Source organism: Rhynchophorus ferrugineus, unplaced genomic scaffold (genome assembly GCF_030347505.1).
Source record: "Rhynchophorus ferrugineus isolate W39M unplaced genomic scaffold, kcgeb_rfMv2 rfM4, whole genome shotgun sequence".
NCBI classification, from domain to species: Eukaryota; Metazoa; Arthropoda; class Insecta; order Coleoptera; family Curculionidae; genus Rhynchophorus; species Rhynchophorus ferrugineus.
The window spans coordinates 26368308-26383810 of record NW_027472583.1 but is presented as its reverse complement, the minus strand read 5'-3'; the positions used below and the strand labels follow the sequence as shown (position 1 = coordinate 26383810).

The following is a 15503-nucleotide window of genomic DNA, read 5'->3' as shown; positions in this document are numbered from 1 at the left end:
TACTTGCACGCAGCTAATGAAACCATTGTAAGATATCTGAAGAAGTTTAATAGTTTTTAGATAAATGTTGCTTTCTAAAGTTGCCCAAAGTAAGGGCTGTTAAATTGTTATACCACATAGAAAACATTTCCTTTGATGTCGCTGAAAAGGTCTGTCTGGATAGGCAGTGATAATTGTGAAGAATCCAGGAAGCACAGATCGCAGAAACCCTACTACTGGTCTGTACGAAAAGAGATACTTCGAAGCGTTACTTTAAGTGTATAAACTTATATAAAAAACTTATTATAAAAGTAATAAATACTAAGGTGTATTTTATAATATTATCAACGAAAAACACAAAGGTCAAAGGCAAAGAAACGAATCCGATACAAGCTTGTGAAATCATTGATGCTGGGTACTATATAAACATTTGTTATGCTATATAACTATATAAGCTGATAATAGTTCGGTAGCTTTGGTTCTGTTAATTTTAATGTAAATGATGGGTCACGTTTTGGTCATTCAGTCACTGAAAAAGCATATTAGTACTTAAAGCATATTAGCGTTCTCGATATTGATAATAATTGAGTGATTCTAATAAAATTTTTTGGTGGTGTAAGATCCCAAAAGTGTCCTTAAAAATCGCTAGTTTTGAACAAAAAATATATGTTGCGGAAATAGTGAACTTTGTATCGAAAACTATCTATTTTCCAATTTGGTTGGCGTAGCGGTAAATGTAACAGGACGGTCCTCCTGCTAGTCGCGGGTTTGAATCCTGCTGGGGTGTTTGTGTTTATGTGGTTGTTTAACATCTGTGATTGTCCTTAGACAAAAGTGTAAAATCCGACAAGGAAAATTATCTCAGTCACTTCAGTAACCAGGCTGGGTAAGACCGAATGTCTTCTGGGATGGTCACTCGCAAGTCGGTAAGCTTAATACCGAGAACTGTGGTTCAAAGCCCACGTTAAACAATAGGTCCAGTGCAGATAAATCCTAGTTGAAAAAAAAAAGATATTCTATTCAAAATAACAGTGCCTGTCGCAATTTATAAATTCGTTTTAGAATCAGACAATATTTTTCTTCTCATTTTATTTTATTTTAGTTAAAAAGAGACACAATCCCGTCTGATAAGTTCGAACGCGTAAACAGCTTGCAAAGTCAGAATATTAATTATAATAACCACAGGTTATAAACCGGCAGACGTTTAAAATACCTTTGTTTGTTTTGATAAATTTCAAATCGCTGCTTATTATTATTTCGATTGAAAATGTCCAAATGCTTTCGTCGTCGATATGTGGTAACCATTTTCGCTCGTTTTGGATGTTTTTTAACTCATGTAACTTCAGCTGATTGATTTTAACGGTTTAATTTTAATAACAGTTTTAACTGAGTAATAAATAAATAAATATTCCAATTGCAATATTTCAATAAATCCATCCAAAAAACTTGTTTCGTTCTCCAGGTCGTTTCTTATAATTGACATCAAAATCACTACTTTTAAATCGTTGAACCCAAAGCCGATAATTGGTATATGACAGAGTAGTATAATATTTTTTGTGTAAAAGTTTTGAATGGGCTTCAGCAGCAAATTTAAACAAAAGTAATGAATGCTGAAAATGTAATTTTGAACATTTTTTAATGATTAGAGTCTATATACATTGAATAACTCCAGAATATTAAATGGAAAGCCGTTACTTTATGTGGAGCCGTGTCAAAGTCATCAAAAATTAACAGTTATAAGGTGGTGGACATTAACACTTTTTTACTTTAATTTTTATCATAGAGAGAAAAAACTTAATCACCAGTATGGGTTTATTAACAAGCACTCAACAATTGACTAGGTCCACAGAATAACAGATGTTATTGAAAAAGCCTACGAAAGTAAAGAAGTATGCTCAGTTATATTCTTAGATGTATCACAAGCTTTCGATAAAGTTTGGCATAAAGGCCTTGTTCATACACCACAGAAAATTACACAGAACTATTAAAATCGTACATTATAACCAGAATATTTAGAGTCAAACAAGAAGAAGCTTACTCCACAATAAAAGAAGCTAAAGCAGGTGTACCACAAGGAAATGTACTGCGGCCAATGCTTTATGTAGTCTACACTTGTGATATACCACAAATGGAGAATACTATGATGTCTACATTTGCAGATGATACTGCGATTACAGCTGTCGGAGAGAATATTGAAGAAGACTGACAAAAATTACAACAGGTAAGTGACGATATAAATAAATGGACACAAGCTTGGAAAATAAAAATTAACGAAAGTATATTACTTTCATGTAATGCATGCATGTAATGCATGTGCAGTTCACCTACAATCAGACCGTACAAGCACCAATAAAATTAAATAATTCTATGATTCCACATAGCAACAACGCTAAATATCTCGGAATAAATCTTGATGCAAAACTTCGCTGGAAAGAACATATAAAGAAGAAAAGAAAAGAACTGGAATTGAAATATAGGAAAATGTACTGGCTAATTGGAAGAAACCACAATTATCTGTACATAATAAGTTGCTATTATATAAGCAAATACTAAAACCTATATGGACATATGGAGTTCAATTATGGGGATGTTCTGCAAAGAGTAGCATAAACAAAATACACATTTTTCAGAACAAAGTCCTGAGAAGTATTATGGGCGCTCCTAAATACTATAGGACTGATTACCTACATCGAGACCTTCAGATATCCACAGTTAGTCAAGAAATCAAGAGAATTGTAAGGGGGCATGAGGAAAAACTCCATTCTCATGAGAATATTGAAGTATTGCAGCTTTTGGATATCGCCAGAACAGGACACAGACTCAAAAGAATCAAACCATCTTATCTTGTGTAGTGTTGTGTAGTGAGGTGCATATAATAAAAAATACAGCAGTGACATGTATAAACGTTATTTCACCAGATACTGAGATAGGGCGCATAGGTCCTCCTAGTTATATACCTAGATTTAAGTTATCATAAAGACAAATTTTAGGTTAATCGGAAACGTCTAGTAACAATGTAATAATTACACAACAAAAAAAAACTTTTATTTTTATGAATTCAAGCATCTAATAAATATATGTTGTTACTATAAATATAACAGTCCAATTTTAATTATAAAGAAAAAACTTTTCAGACCCCTTAGCATAATATAGACCTGAAATATAGATAAAACACTTTTGTATTCACCCCGGTAATTCCGTTGATACCTGTAGCTATTCCCGCCTTCCCGACACTCCAGGCTCCACCCCCGACATTATTATCCCATTTAGGGGGATATCAAAACCGCCGTAGCACGTGGTTCGACGTCGACATCCAAACATCAACAGTGGTGTCGCGAACGCTCACCGCCGACGCTGAAGAACGTGTCTTCTTCCCCTTGATTCGACGAGGTGATTATTCGAATATTGTAAACGACGTAAAAAGGGATACATTACGATTTCCGGCACTTCAATTAAAATTTATCACTATATTGTTAGAGAGTGTGTTACTGTTTGTTTTTTTACTAGTGCGCTTGGTGCTTTAGGGTAAGTAACGTAATATAAATATTAGTATATATAACTTCAGTTCAAAATTTATATCCTATCTTAAGTGTCTGACTATTAAAATCGTGTCGGAGTATAAACTAATATCCCTAATGTATTGCATTCATTATTATAGAAAAGTAATTTAAAGATCGAAAAGAACTTTATGTTTTAAGGTTGTCTCTATGCAAGTATAGTTAAAAAAATATTATATATAGTGGTAAAGTCATTAACAATACTGAAAACGTGTTAGTGGTAGTTAGGTAATAGTATATCTATTGTACAAGATTGCTGATAGGACTTTTTTTGGACTTTCTTATCTGTTTTTAATGTGTATATTCGCATTTTTTTTTATTAATTACATCTTACATTAAATATACTTAGAAGAATTTTAATTTTCAAATTAATTAATTACTACTGTTCTGTTGTACTTGCATACGTGCAAGGCGAGTACGGGGTTAATACATCAGAATGTTTTTTCCAAATTAAAATAAAACTAATCTATTTAAGCCAAAGTTAAGAATACTCTTATACACTAAACAAGTTCGTGTGGTTTGGTTTCAAACTTCTGATTTCCTATGTGTTGTCCAGTATTGTTGTATTGCCTTCACGATGCTGTGATTTAGAAAACTTATCTCATGTTCTAAGGAAAAATCTTGGATCTCTTTGTGAATCCATTTGACAGTGCAGCTCTTCGTTGGTTAGGTAGCGATAAGCATTGGTAATTAATCGTAGAATTTTGTTTTCGATGCGTTGGTTTACTAGTGGCTTGATGTTTTAATACAACCCATAGCTCCAAATTGGCTTTATGATTGACTGATAAACCAATCTATTTGATTTTGGGTCAAGTTGAGAGTATCGTCCGGCAAACCAGTGCAGTTGCTTGATTTTGAGTCTAACCTGCTTTATTTGTCTGACATAATGTTTCCAATTTAACCTACCATCGAGATACATTCCGAGATAAGAATCAGCTAAAGATTCTGCTTGAGGAATCGGGAATCCATCAAGTGATATAATTAGGTTTTTGTCATTTCGCCGTAACGTAAAATTAACATGGCCAGTTGACCACTACTTGTACTTTTGCTACAGCCTGAGACAGAGATACATCTTTTGAATAGAATCTTCAAAAGCAGCACTGAAATCAATAATCAATGAATCCATTTATATAACACTAATATTATCAAAACTGAAATAACTTTCCAATTAGAAATCTAAAATTTGTTGTAATTTAAACAAAATTTTGAATTGCCTCCAGAAAACTCGAGAGTTACTGTTGAAAAAGAAATATGTTAGGATTTGGTGATGATTTTGGACCAGAGGCTTTATTGGATTGAAAATTCTTGGAGAAGCATGTTAATCAGCGACAGTTAGATACTTATTAGTTAGATTTTTATTATCCTTACATAGCAACATATTTCCTTTTGTTCAAATTGATGTGGATGACATGTCGCTTCAATAAGACTGTGTCACGTAATACATGATTCACTTTTTGCATTCTTCTTGAAGAAGAAGAACCAACGCTACCTCAATTTTTCTATGCTTAGTAGTTACTTTGATTTCAATGATAAATAATGGTCTGGAGGATCAAAAAAGGTCGAAGACAATGAATTCCAAAATGTACTGTAGGGAAATTCCGCCCAAACTCTGAAATGACTTTCAGACAGCCTGATAATTCACGTATCAATTGTTTTCAAATATTTGCATGCATTGGAACAAAAGAAGGGAAAACACACGAATTAACTAAACATGCCAACCGATTAAAGTTTTCGCTTTCATTGGTGGCTAGAAGTAAAAATAATAGTTTTCTGTGGCGTATTGTGACTAGCGTTAAACAGTGAAGCCAGTTCGAGATTTTCAAGCACAAAAAGTCATGGGTTAATCAAGGAGAGTCATCATATTAACACCGAAGCGGAATATTCATGTATATAGTGGGATTAGCAAGGTGTTACGAGCTTCTAAAACTGAATGGAACTGTTACTAGGGGTGTATACAGACGCCAAATGAGCAACCTATTGTACCAAAAAAGACAAAGAAGAGATGCAAAGTCATCCTATTGCATGAAAATTCTCGGCTATATGTTGCAAGAGTTATGAAGGATAATCTGTTGCAGCTCGAGCTTCTGTTGCACTCAGCATACTCACTAGACATGGCGTCGTCCGATTAGAACTTTATTTATTTACTTAAATTCTTTTTAATTTAAATTTTGTTTAAAATAATCAATGTTTTTTTAATTAATCCGTTATACAATATAACTATCCTGACATGTCGCTTCAGTAAGTGATCTGCTGTACAACTTATAATCGAAATCTTATTCTAGATACTATACTAACTTATTCTAAAGACTATTATATCTCACTATCTCACTCTATGTGTCTGTTAATCAGTTCGTATGATAGTTTACGTTTGAGTCTATGCACTTCACTGTCATCACGTACATTTAACTGTTTGGCGAGTGAATCGGGATACACAGTCTTTCAGAGTATTTCGCACTAATACTTCGAATCACACTCGTTATGGCTGCTAAGAGGATATCGCTCTAAATCAGTTTGTTGGAGACGTAATATGGGGAATCGACGATGACTTGCAATACATTATTCTGGAACCTCTGGAGGATAGCTATGTTAGATTTGCTAGTAGTCCCCTGCTGTTCAGTACCATATCTCCAAATGGGCCTAAGTATTGACTTATAATCAAATTGATTATAAAAATAGTACCGTAAAATGTCAAATGCTTAATATTTTACTTTAAGACAATTGCACCCATTTTTCATTATTTGTTTATCTCTGTTCAAATTCAAATGACTTCGTTCTATTATGTTATAACATAAAACTGGTTTCATTGAATCACAGTTAAGACTGACGTCCTGATGAATTTTAGTTTTTATGATGTTATATATTTAGCCATAAAACTTTTTTTAATTCTAAAATGAAGACAGTGAAGTTTTATAAGTTATGTTGTAAATAGGTAAACAAAACGTTAATGACGTATACAAACATAGATAACCTTGAAGAATTGTTATTTATTGTACTTATATACGTATAGAAAACCTGTCCATTTCTAAATATGATCAATTCGAGTCGGATTATCACTGAACTGATAATTAATAATGTCTAAAGATGTGTAAATATTATATGAATCCCATGTAATGTCTCTTTAACACCAATCGATTTCGCTTTTAATACAATTTGTTGGATGGGAATCGGTGGGGTGCAAATAATCGTGCTGTCTGTTTGTAGACATTTGCCGGAAGTAACATAGTTGGTCAACGCACGGAAGTGCATAGGAATAGGGAGGGTTACACCCTCGCCTGAGTTGCCCCAGCTAAAGGTCAATTCCGTAACTGTGCGCCGTGTGTGTGTCTAAGGGGTGATCTTTGTAAATGGGGAATATATTTTTACTATATTGCAGTATTCAGGAAAACAGTTGTTATTTTAAATTGTTCGCTGATGCTTATTTTTTATACATTATATGAATTATGTTCACTTCTTGAACTTAAAAATGATATTGTACGTAGACAACATATTTTTGATAATTTCGTAGCTAAATCAAGAACCGGAAATATAGTATTTACGCTATTTTTACTTGTCTTGCTAATTTAAAGAGATAAGCTGCTTGAACTCATCCTCTTTAGTCAATAAACGCTTTTTCTAATATTCATTGATTATACTATTTTAAAGTCTGTTTTTACTAAGTTTATTTAGACCGGACCCACTGATTAACGCGAGCTTCGAACCACGGCCCTCCCAAACATCTTAATAGGTCAATTGAAAAGTCCACGGCCTGATACATAGATGGCGCTACTAGAATTAAATCCATATGTTTTTTAGTTAGTTTAAATTTGACAGCTGTCAGTTCATTAGTTTGTGAATTATAGAATTTTGAGTGAAGCAACTTTTGTTATTGTGAAAAAATGGATAAAAAGGAATTTCGCGTGTTGATAAAATATTGCTTTTTGAAGGGAAAAAATACAGTTGAAGCAAAAACTTGGCTTGGTACCAAATTTCCGGACATTGCCTCAGGAAAATCAATTATCAAGAATTGGTATGCTAAGTTTAGTTATGGCGAAGTTTAGACGGTGAACGCAGTGGACGCCCAAAAGAGGTTCTTACCGACGAAAACATTAAAAAAATCGGCAAAATGATTTTAAATGACCGTAAATTGAAATTGAATGAAATAGCAGACACATCATATCATTCACGAATATTTGGGTATGAGAAAGCTCTGTGCAAAGTGGGTGCCGCGCGAGCTCACTTTTGACCAAAAACAACGACGAGTTGATGATTCGCAGCAGTGTTTGAAGATGATCAAGCGTAATAAACCCGATGTTTTGCACTGCACACGATGAACCAAGGTTATGGCGTCTGTATTTCGAGATGCGCATGGAATAATTTTCATTGACTGTCTTGAAAAAGAAAGGACCATCAAAAGCGACTATTACATAGCGTTATTGGACTGTTTGAAGGGCGAAATAACCGAAAAACGGTCGCATATGAAGGAAAAGAAAGTGCTGCTTTACCAAGACAATGCACCGTGCCACAAGTCAGTGAAAACTATGGCAAAAATCCATGAAATGGGCTTCTAGTTGCTTCCTCATCCACCGTATTCTCCAGATCTTGTCTCCAGCGACTAGTTCCTGTTTTCAGATCTCAAAAGAATGCTCGCTAGGAAGAAATTTTCGTCGACCTTTTCAGATCGCCGAAATTGAGGCATATTTTGAAGCAAAGGACAAATCGCACGACAAAAATGGTATCGAAAAGTTGGAAGGTCGCTGTAATCAGTGTATTACCATTGAAGGGAATTATGTTGAATAAAAAAACTAATTTTGCCGAAAAATGTGTTTTACTATGGTAGGCCGGGGACTTTTCAAATGACCTGTTACAGATAATCCCAGAGGATCTTGTTTTATTCAAGCTGGTTACTTTCTTTGTCTAATTTCACTATTGTCTATGGAGAGTAGGAAACATAAATTTATAACGATGTGCATTCAAACCCGCGACTACCGTACCAGTAGGAGGACCGTCCTGTAACCTTAACCACTGTTAGCAAGCCGGCAGTATATTCTATCGATGGAAATATATTGATATTTTGATACGTTTTTTTCAGTTGACTAGATTACGCTCTAGTCAAATTCGAAGCTGGTGCTTGAAGTTTAAATTGAACGAAACCATTTTCAGATATACGTATCGGTTATTATTGATGCAAATTACTACACATTGATTTTGTAATACTACATAGAATGTTTGTTGCTAAAGTTGAAAAACATGTACGCTACATATAATGTTACAAAATTGTTAAAATCTCTGTAACAACGGTTAATCCCACGGCAGCCATTTTATCCGTCAACCTATTCTGATTATTGAATTTTCTAATTAATATCACTTGATAGAAAGTTTTTTTACTGTAGGTTTCATAAGTGAATTGATGTCTCGACAAACCATGCTTCATTTATCAGAACAAATGGTAGTTAGATGGAGCATCATCTTTAGCATCTTTTAGAATTTACAATTCAGTATTTCTAAATAATTTTACATCTTGTGTTACCAGTGATGATGTGATTTAAAAATAACTTCTGTTTAAATTGCTGCAGAATCAGGTAATTAATAAAAAACGTCTGTTAATATGCAACTCTTCGCAAAAATACTTTAATAGACACAAAATCCGACACAATGAATTCATTGTTATTTAGGCTTTAATTCAATACTATCTACCACAATGGACGCCTGCTGATTTCGCTTTTGTCGGAGATACATTTTTAGAGAGAAAAAATATTTTTAATAAAAAAGTTGTACCGACTTCAAAAAATAAATAAGGAAATCAACTGCATCAGTCACTAAATATTAAAAAATACTCAAACTTAGATTTTTAACACAAAAAAAAACATTTTAAAATAAAATATTTACATAATCGTTGTAATAACTAAATAAGAATAAACAAAAACCTTATTTAAACTATCTACTAGACGTATTTTATATTCTACTATATACACACAATTTAGCGTACTAAACCTATTTATCTATTTACAATATTCTTTTCACTACTGCCACCAGATTACTTTAAATTCGGTGCCTAACCCAAACAGTTATATTAATTTAGATTTGTTTTGTTGGTAATTTAATATTTTGTGTATGTCACAAAATTATATTATTATTATTTTTGTATTGTTTGAGCTCGGCATCAATATCAAACTGATTAATTAGTAGTAGTTAAAATAATATTGTAAATAGAAAGTAGTAAAAATAGTAGTAAAATAGAAAATACCTGTAGTAGATTGGTTAAATAAGGTTTTCGTTTATTTTTATATAGTTATACAAAGATTATTATGTACTTATTTTATTTTAAAATGTTTGCTGAATGACTTCCGATTTTCCGTCACATCAGCTTAGCAATAACATTATACCCAAATATCTGATTAATTTAGATAAAAAATATGTGAAAAACCTTGTATGTGCCTATAAAATTTGAGCGTTTTCCTCGATTTCCTCTTCTTCTCCTAACAGATCCTGATTTGGTGTCAATGGGGCCACCACGGAAGTGCACTCTTTCGCATCAACAGAGAATTTTGAAAATTGGCCCACAATTGGTGGAGAAATCGGCAACATTAAAAAATATATATATAGCCGAACATAGAACGTACTCCTTTTTCGAAGTCGGCTAAAAATGGTACTTATACGCTACGAGTGATATTTGATATATTTTTTTTATAACATCTTTATTAGATACGCTTAGTACAATCTTAACTTACAATTAATTTATTACTACTTTTCCTATGTACTTAGATTAATTAATAAGCAAGACGAGTGCGAGAAAATACATCAGTATGTATTCCTCAATTATAAAATTATAATTATTTATTAATTATTAACTTATAGCTATAGTTTACACTAATAATACACACTAAATGTTCACACAAGTTCGTATGGTTTTGTTCGTTTCAATCTCCTGACATCCTGCGCGCTGTCCAGCAGTAGTATTGCTTCCACGTTAGTATGATTTAGTAATCTTCTTTCGTGTTTTAAGGTGAAATCCTGCACAACTTCGCAAATCCATTTGATTTCCAGGTCATCGTGCAGTTCTTCATTGGTTACATAGCGATAGGCATTGGTAATCAATCGAAGAACCTTGTTTTGACAGCGCTGTATGACTAACTGATTTGAATTTTTAGTGCAACCCCATATTTGCACCCCATAGGTCCAAATTGGCTTTATAATTGTATTATAGATCAACCTCTTTGATTTTAGATCAAGTTGAGAGTATCTTCCGACTAACCAGTATAGTTGTTTTATTTTGGTTCTAATGCGTTTTGCTTTTTGTCTAACATGATGCTTCCAATTTAATCTACCGTCAAGATGGATTCCAAGGTATTTTGCTGATATTTGATTTGACAAAAATTATATTTTTTCTAACTTATTAAAATGACCAATAATAAAAAAAACTAACGACAAAGCTTTTACAGAATGACAGTTTATTAACAGTTACAGAAAGAAGCATTTGAAGTAATATAACATATATAGCATGTATTGTAAATATAAAAAAATTAATTTCCAGTATAATGTAAAACCATTTACTAATACAATTATTGCGTATTATGTATAATATCAATAATGTGAATCATGATATGAGAAAACGTATTATTGAATTCCAGAACGCAATATAAATTCTAAAATATGCTAAAATGTGTTTTTCCTACATTAACTTCTTAGCGGAACTGTTTTAGAGATAATTGCAGAACTATAATGAAAAACGTATAAATGTTTTTCCATTATTTACTGCGAACCATTAAAAAAATACATGATTTTATTGGAGTAGGAAATTATGGTTAGATTAGATATAAAGTATTAAGAAAAATTTAGAATACGGTACTTAAAAACATTTAGTTAAAAATTGCATTATGTCTTATAAACAGATATACAAAAATGAATATTTGGTTGTTTGCTTTCAATTAATGTCAACGAATACAATTAAATCCTGGTGGGTACGCAGTAGCGTACAACTGCGAAGTTTCCCATCCCAAAAATCTGTATAAATAAGAATAATTTTTTGTAATGAACGTTTATCTATTTTCACTATGAAAATAAAAGCAACTAAAAAATAATTTAATATTTTTCATATTTGACGGGACTTCAATACCCTTCATTATACCTTCATACTTGTTGGCACATGTTGCAATGGTACATTTTTTTAATTATTACTCTTAGTAGTTCCACAATCTGTCCAGAGGGTAATAAGTATTTGTTATGTTTATATTATATATACATGGCATGTAGAAAATCACTTCATTAAGTGATCAAATTGGACACAAGCTTGGAAAATAAGAATTAATGAAAGTAAATCTGTACATGTGCAGTTCACCTATAAACAGACCCTACAAGCACCAATAACATTAAATAACACTATTATTCCATATAGCAACAACAATCGGAATGAATCTCGATACAAAACTTCGCTGGAAGGAACATATAAAGAAGAAAAGAAAAGAACTGGAATTGAAATATAGGAAAATGTACTGGCTAATAGGAAGAAAATCACAATTATCACTACATAATAAATTGCTATTATATAAGCAAATATTGAAACCTATATGGACATAAGGAGTTCAATTATGGGGATGTTCTGTAAAGAGTAACATTAATAAAATACAAATTTTTCAAAACAAAGTCCTGAGAAGTATTGTGGGTGCATCCAATTACTATAGGACTGATTACCTACATCGAGACCTTCAGATACCCACAGTCAGTCAAGAAATCAAGAGAATTGCAAGGGGGCATGAGGAAAGACTCCATTTTCATACTAATATTGAAATATTGCAACTTTTGGATAACACTAGAACAGGACACAGACTCAAAAGAATCAAACCATCTGATCTTGTGTAGTGTTGTGTAGTGAGACGCATATATTAAAAAATTCAGCAATGACATGTATAAACATTATTTCACCAGAGACTGAGTTAGGACCAATTGTAGGTTAGACGGAAACGATTATTAACAATATATTAATTAAATAATAAAATAAAAATTAAGTGATCTCTTGTACAAAATACTATTTTAATTAATTAGTCTTATTTTAAAGGTTATTCTAAAATCTATATATATATATATGTCCAATAATCCAAGGTCGGGTGATGTTAGACGTTTTAGTCCACGCACTTTACTGTCACTTCGCATATTTAGCTGACTAGTGAGTATATTGTTGTTGTACAACAAACCTGTTGAATTACACCCATTATTGGTTCTAGAGGAATATCGCGTTGTATCACTTCATTTGAAACATAGTACGGATCATCGATAATGGCATGGCAACTTTATTTTGGAACCGTTGTATGATAGATATATTAGACTTGCTAGCGGTTCCCCATTCCCCAAAACAATGGTACATAAAGTACAAAAGTGTTTGATTGTATAACCTGTTTAATTAGCATGATATCAAAAATGTTAAGTGTCACTATTGCATATATTATTAACAGCAACTAAAGCAATGTATATCTAAGTGTCTAGCTGCTTCCATCCGTTTCAAATTGCCGTGACAAAAAATAATGAAATTTCTATCTTTAATTTCCCAGCTGTTGATATATTTTTTATATTTCTTTCTATAATTATAATAGTGTTAACTTATTTGCTACTTACGCCGGATATATCAGGTCGTGAAATAAGAACTGTTATTATAAATAGAAATTGGAGGTTTTAAAACACTTGTTTTTATCCATTCTATTTCCCAAAAAACTGCTGTATTTAAGCGTTCATTTCAGTACGTTATTTGTTACAATATACATACCCGTTATATTCAATAGTCTTTTTGTGGGGAGTATTCATTTACCATTTTATATGTGAGTAAAATACAGCCAAATGTTATGGGATTTTAAGGAGTCAGACAATTAAACTATTAAAAATACAAGATTTCCAGTTTGGATGTCTAATTCACTATTCACCAAGAGCATGAGATTATTGAAAAAGCGTTTGAAAAAATAAATTCTGCCTAATTGCAATATTTCTGGATATCCCACAAGCTTTTAACTATGTATAGGGTTTAGAACTAATCTACAAGATAAGCAAATTGTTAAGCCGTTGTTAACGTTGTCAATTGCTGGAATAGTATCTTTACCAAAGAATACTTAGATTTCAGCTGGAGTTCCGCAAGGTAGTGACTTGGGACCATTGCTCTATACAGCTGATATCCTAATATAAAAATAAACAGTCCTTGAAATATTTGCCGGCGACACAGTAATTATGATAGAATACGTATTTCTGCTTATTACGGCGGTAGACAAAATATAAATGACAGTCAACAATAATCGCAAATGACTAGGCTGAAAAATACGATCTCTTAATAGCTCTCAATCTGTCTAAGTCAATTTTATGTTACGATGAAGTGACAAAAACCTAAATATATTATTTGGCGGATATCGATTGTCCAAGCGGAATCAGTAAAATACCAGTTAGTTAGATAAAAAGAATCAGTTAGATAAAAAGTAGAACAGATTAGATTCAATATTAAAGTACTGTAGTATGGTAAAATACTCCGAACTTGGCCTAAAATAAAAGAGAATTGTTTATCCATCGATGCCAAAACAAAGTTTTTCGATTAATTATCAATGCTACATGAGTATACGATGACCACCAAATCAAACGTCTTTACGGATTTATCCAAGATTTTATCTTAAAATATGAAATAACTACTGGACAACAAGCAGGAAATAAAAAGATTGAAGTGCATCAATCCTTGTGAACTTGTACACTGTATAAGTGCTTAACCTTAATTTTAGCTTAAGTAATCTAATTCAATTTTAATTTGTGAAATACATACTGATCTGTACTTAGTACAACCTACAGAAGTACAACAGAACAATAGAGTAGTAAATTTTATATACCATATTAAGCACATTTGTACTCAGCATATCTAATATAAGATGTAAAATTCTAAGAATTGTCGAAACTATTTTGCGCATTTAAAAGAGGTGATTTTGATTTTCTAAGACAAGGTCCTGATTTAAACAGCTTTAGGAAGAATAAGTAAAATGGGGCTCTTACCAAGTGACGAAATCCACTTGTATTGGAAGACATTTGTCTAATCTTTTGTTTATAGTTACACTTAGAATAGTAGTTCCACATTATAAGTTTGTTGATAAATCTTCAGACAAAAACATTACATTTTTTTGAAATTGATATTAATAAGTCCTTATATAAATTTTCTTTTTTTCCTTTCACTTCCATTGGTCTATCAAACGTAAACTAATGATATTTTACATTTATATATGCATGTATAATATTGGATTTATAGTGAAGCTTTAGTGAAACCAATGTTATTATCCGATATTTTCGATGTAAAGTTCTCTAACGTTGTTGTATAGACTTATCGCAATATATAGTAAGTCAGTCACTTCGTTGTTTATGGGTTTAAACAGAATATAAGAAGCACTAAGGACATTTCATAAGTAGGTCGGTATGTAAATGTTATAGCAACTTAAACAATCAGAGCTTTTTTACTATTGTATATAGAATAAAAGATGAGTATTAATGTGAATTAGGATTACAGCCCTTAAGATAAAATTAAATTGTTTGTTTACTTAATTAGAATGGGTTGCTAAATAACCGGTAACAAAACAAAGGCTTCAGACTATCAGACATCGGCCATATTTCCTGTCGTTCACCAGTTTACCAAACTAAATACAGAAAACAAATTTAAAAATAGTTAGCTTTTTTTAACTGAAAACCCCCAAAAACCGTCACCTGGGGTGTCGAGTTACAAGCGTCATGGTATTTAAGCCCATTCTTAAAACGTTTAGTATTTAGGCTCGTGCTTTTATTTTTCCTTTAGTTTTTTTCAACGACACATGATCTTTAAGAATTCTTTGTTGATGTCTGCTGAATGAGAGAGTGTTTGTTCCTAATTATGTATATATAATTTATTTTTGAATTGTATGTATAAAGTTGCAAAAAATATTAGAACGTAAGAAATAATTTTAATTGTACATGTTATGTCATTATACATATATATCTATACCGACTTCA

General features: G+C 32.1%; 1 protein-coding gene across 2 annotated transcripts in view; it reads left to right on the top strand.

Moving 5' to 3' along the window:
* The first annotated feature begins 869 nt into the window (after window positions 1-869).
* The window catches only part of LOC143194730 (uncharacterized), a 43105-nt gene continuing 28471 nt past the window's right edge, over window positions 870-15503 (top strand). The window contains exon 1 of one of the 2 annotated variants that reach the window (XM_076401383.1): window positions 870-905. The gene's annotated coding sequence lies outside the window, so the exon portion shown is untranslated. Of the gene's footprint in view, window positions 906-3266; window positions 3505-15503 lie in introns of those variants that run through there. The other variant, XM_076401382.1, reaches the window with a different exon arrangement.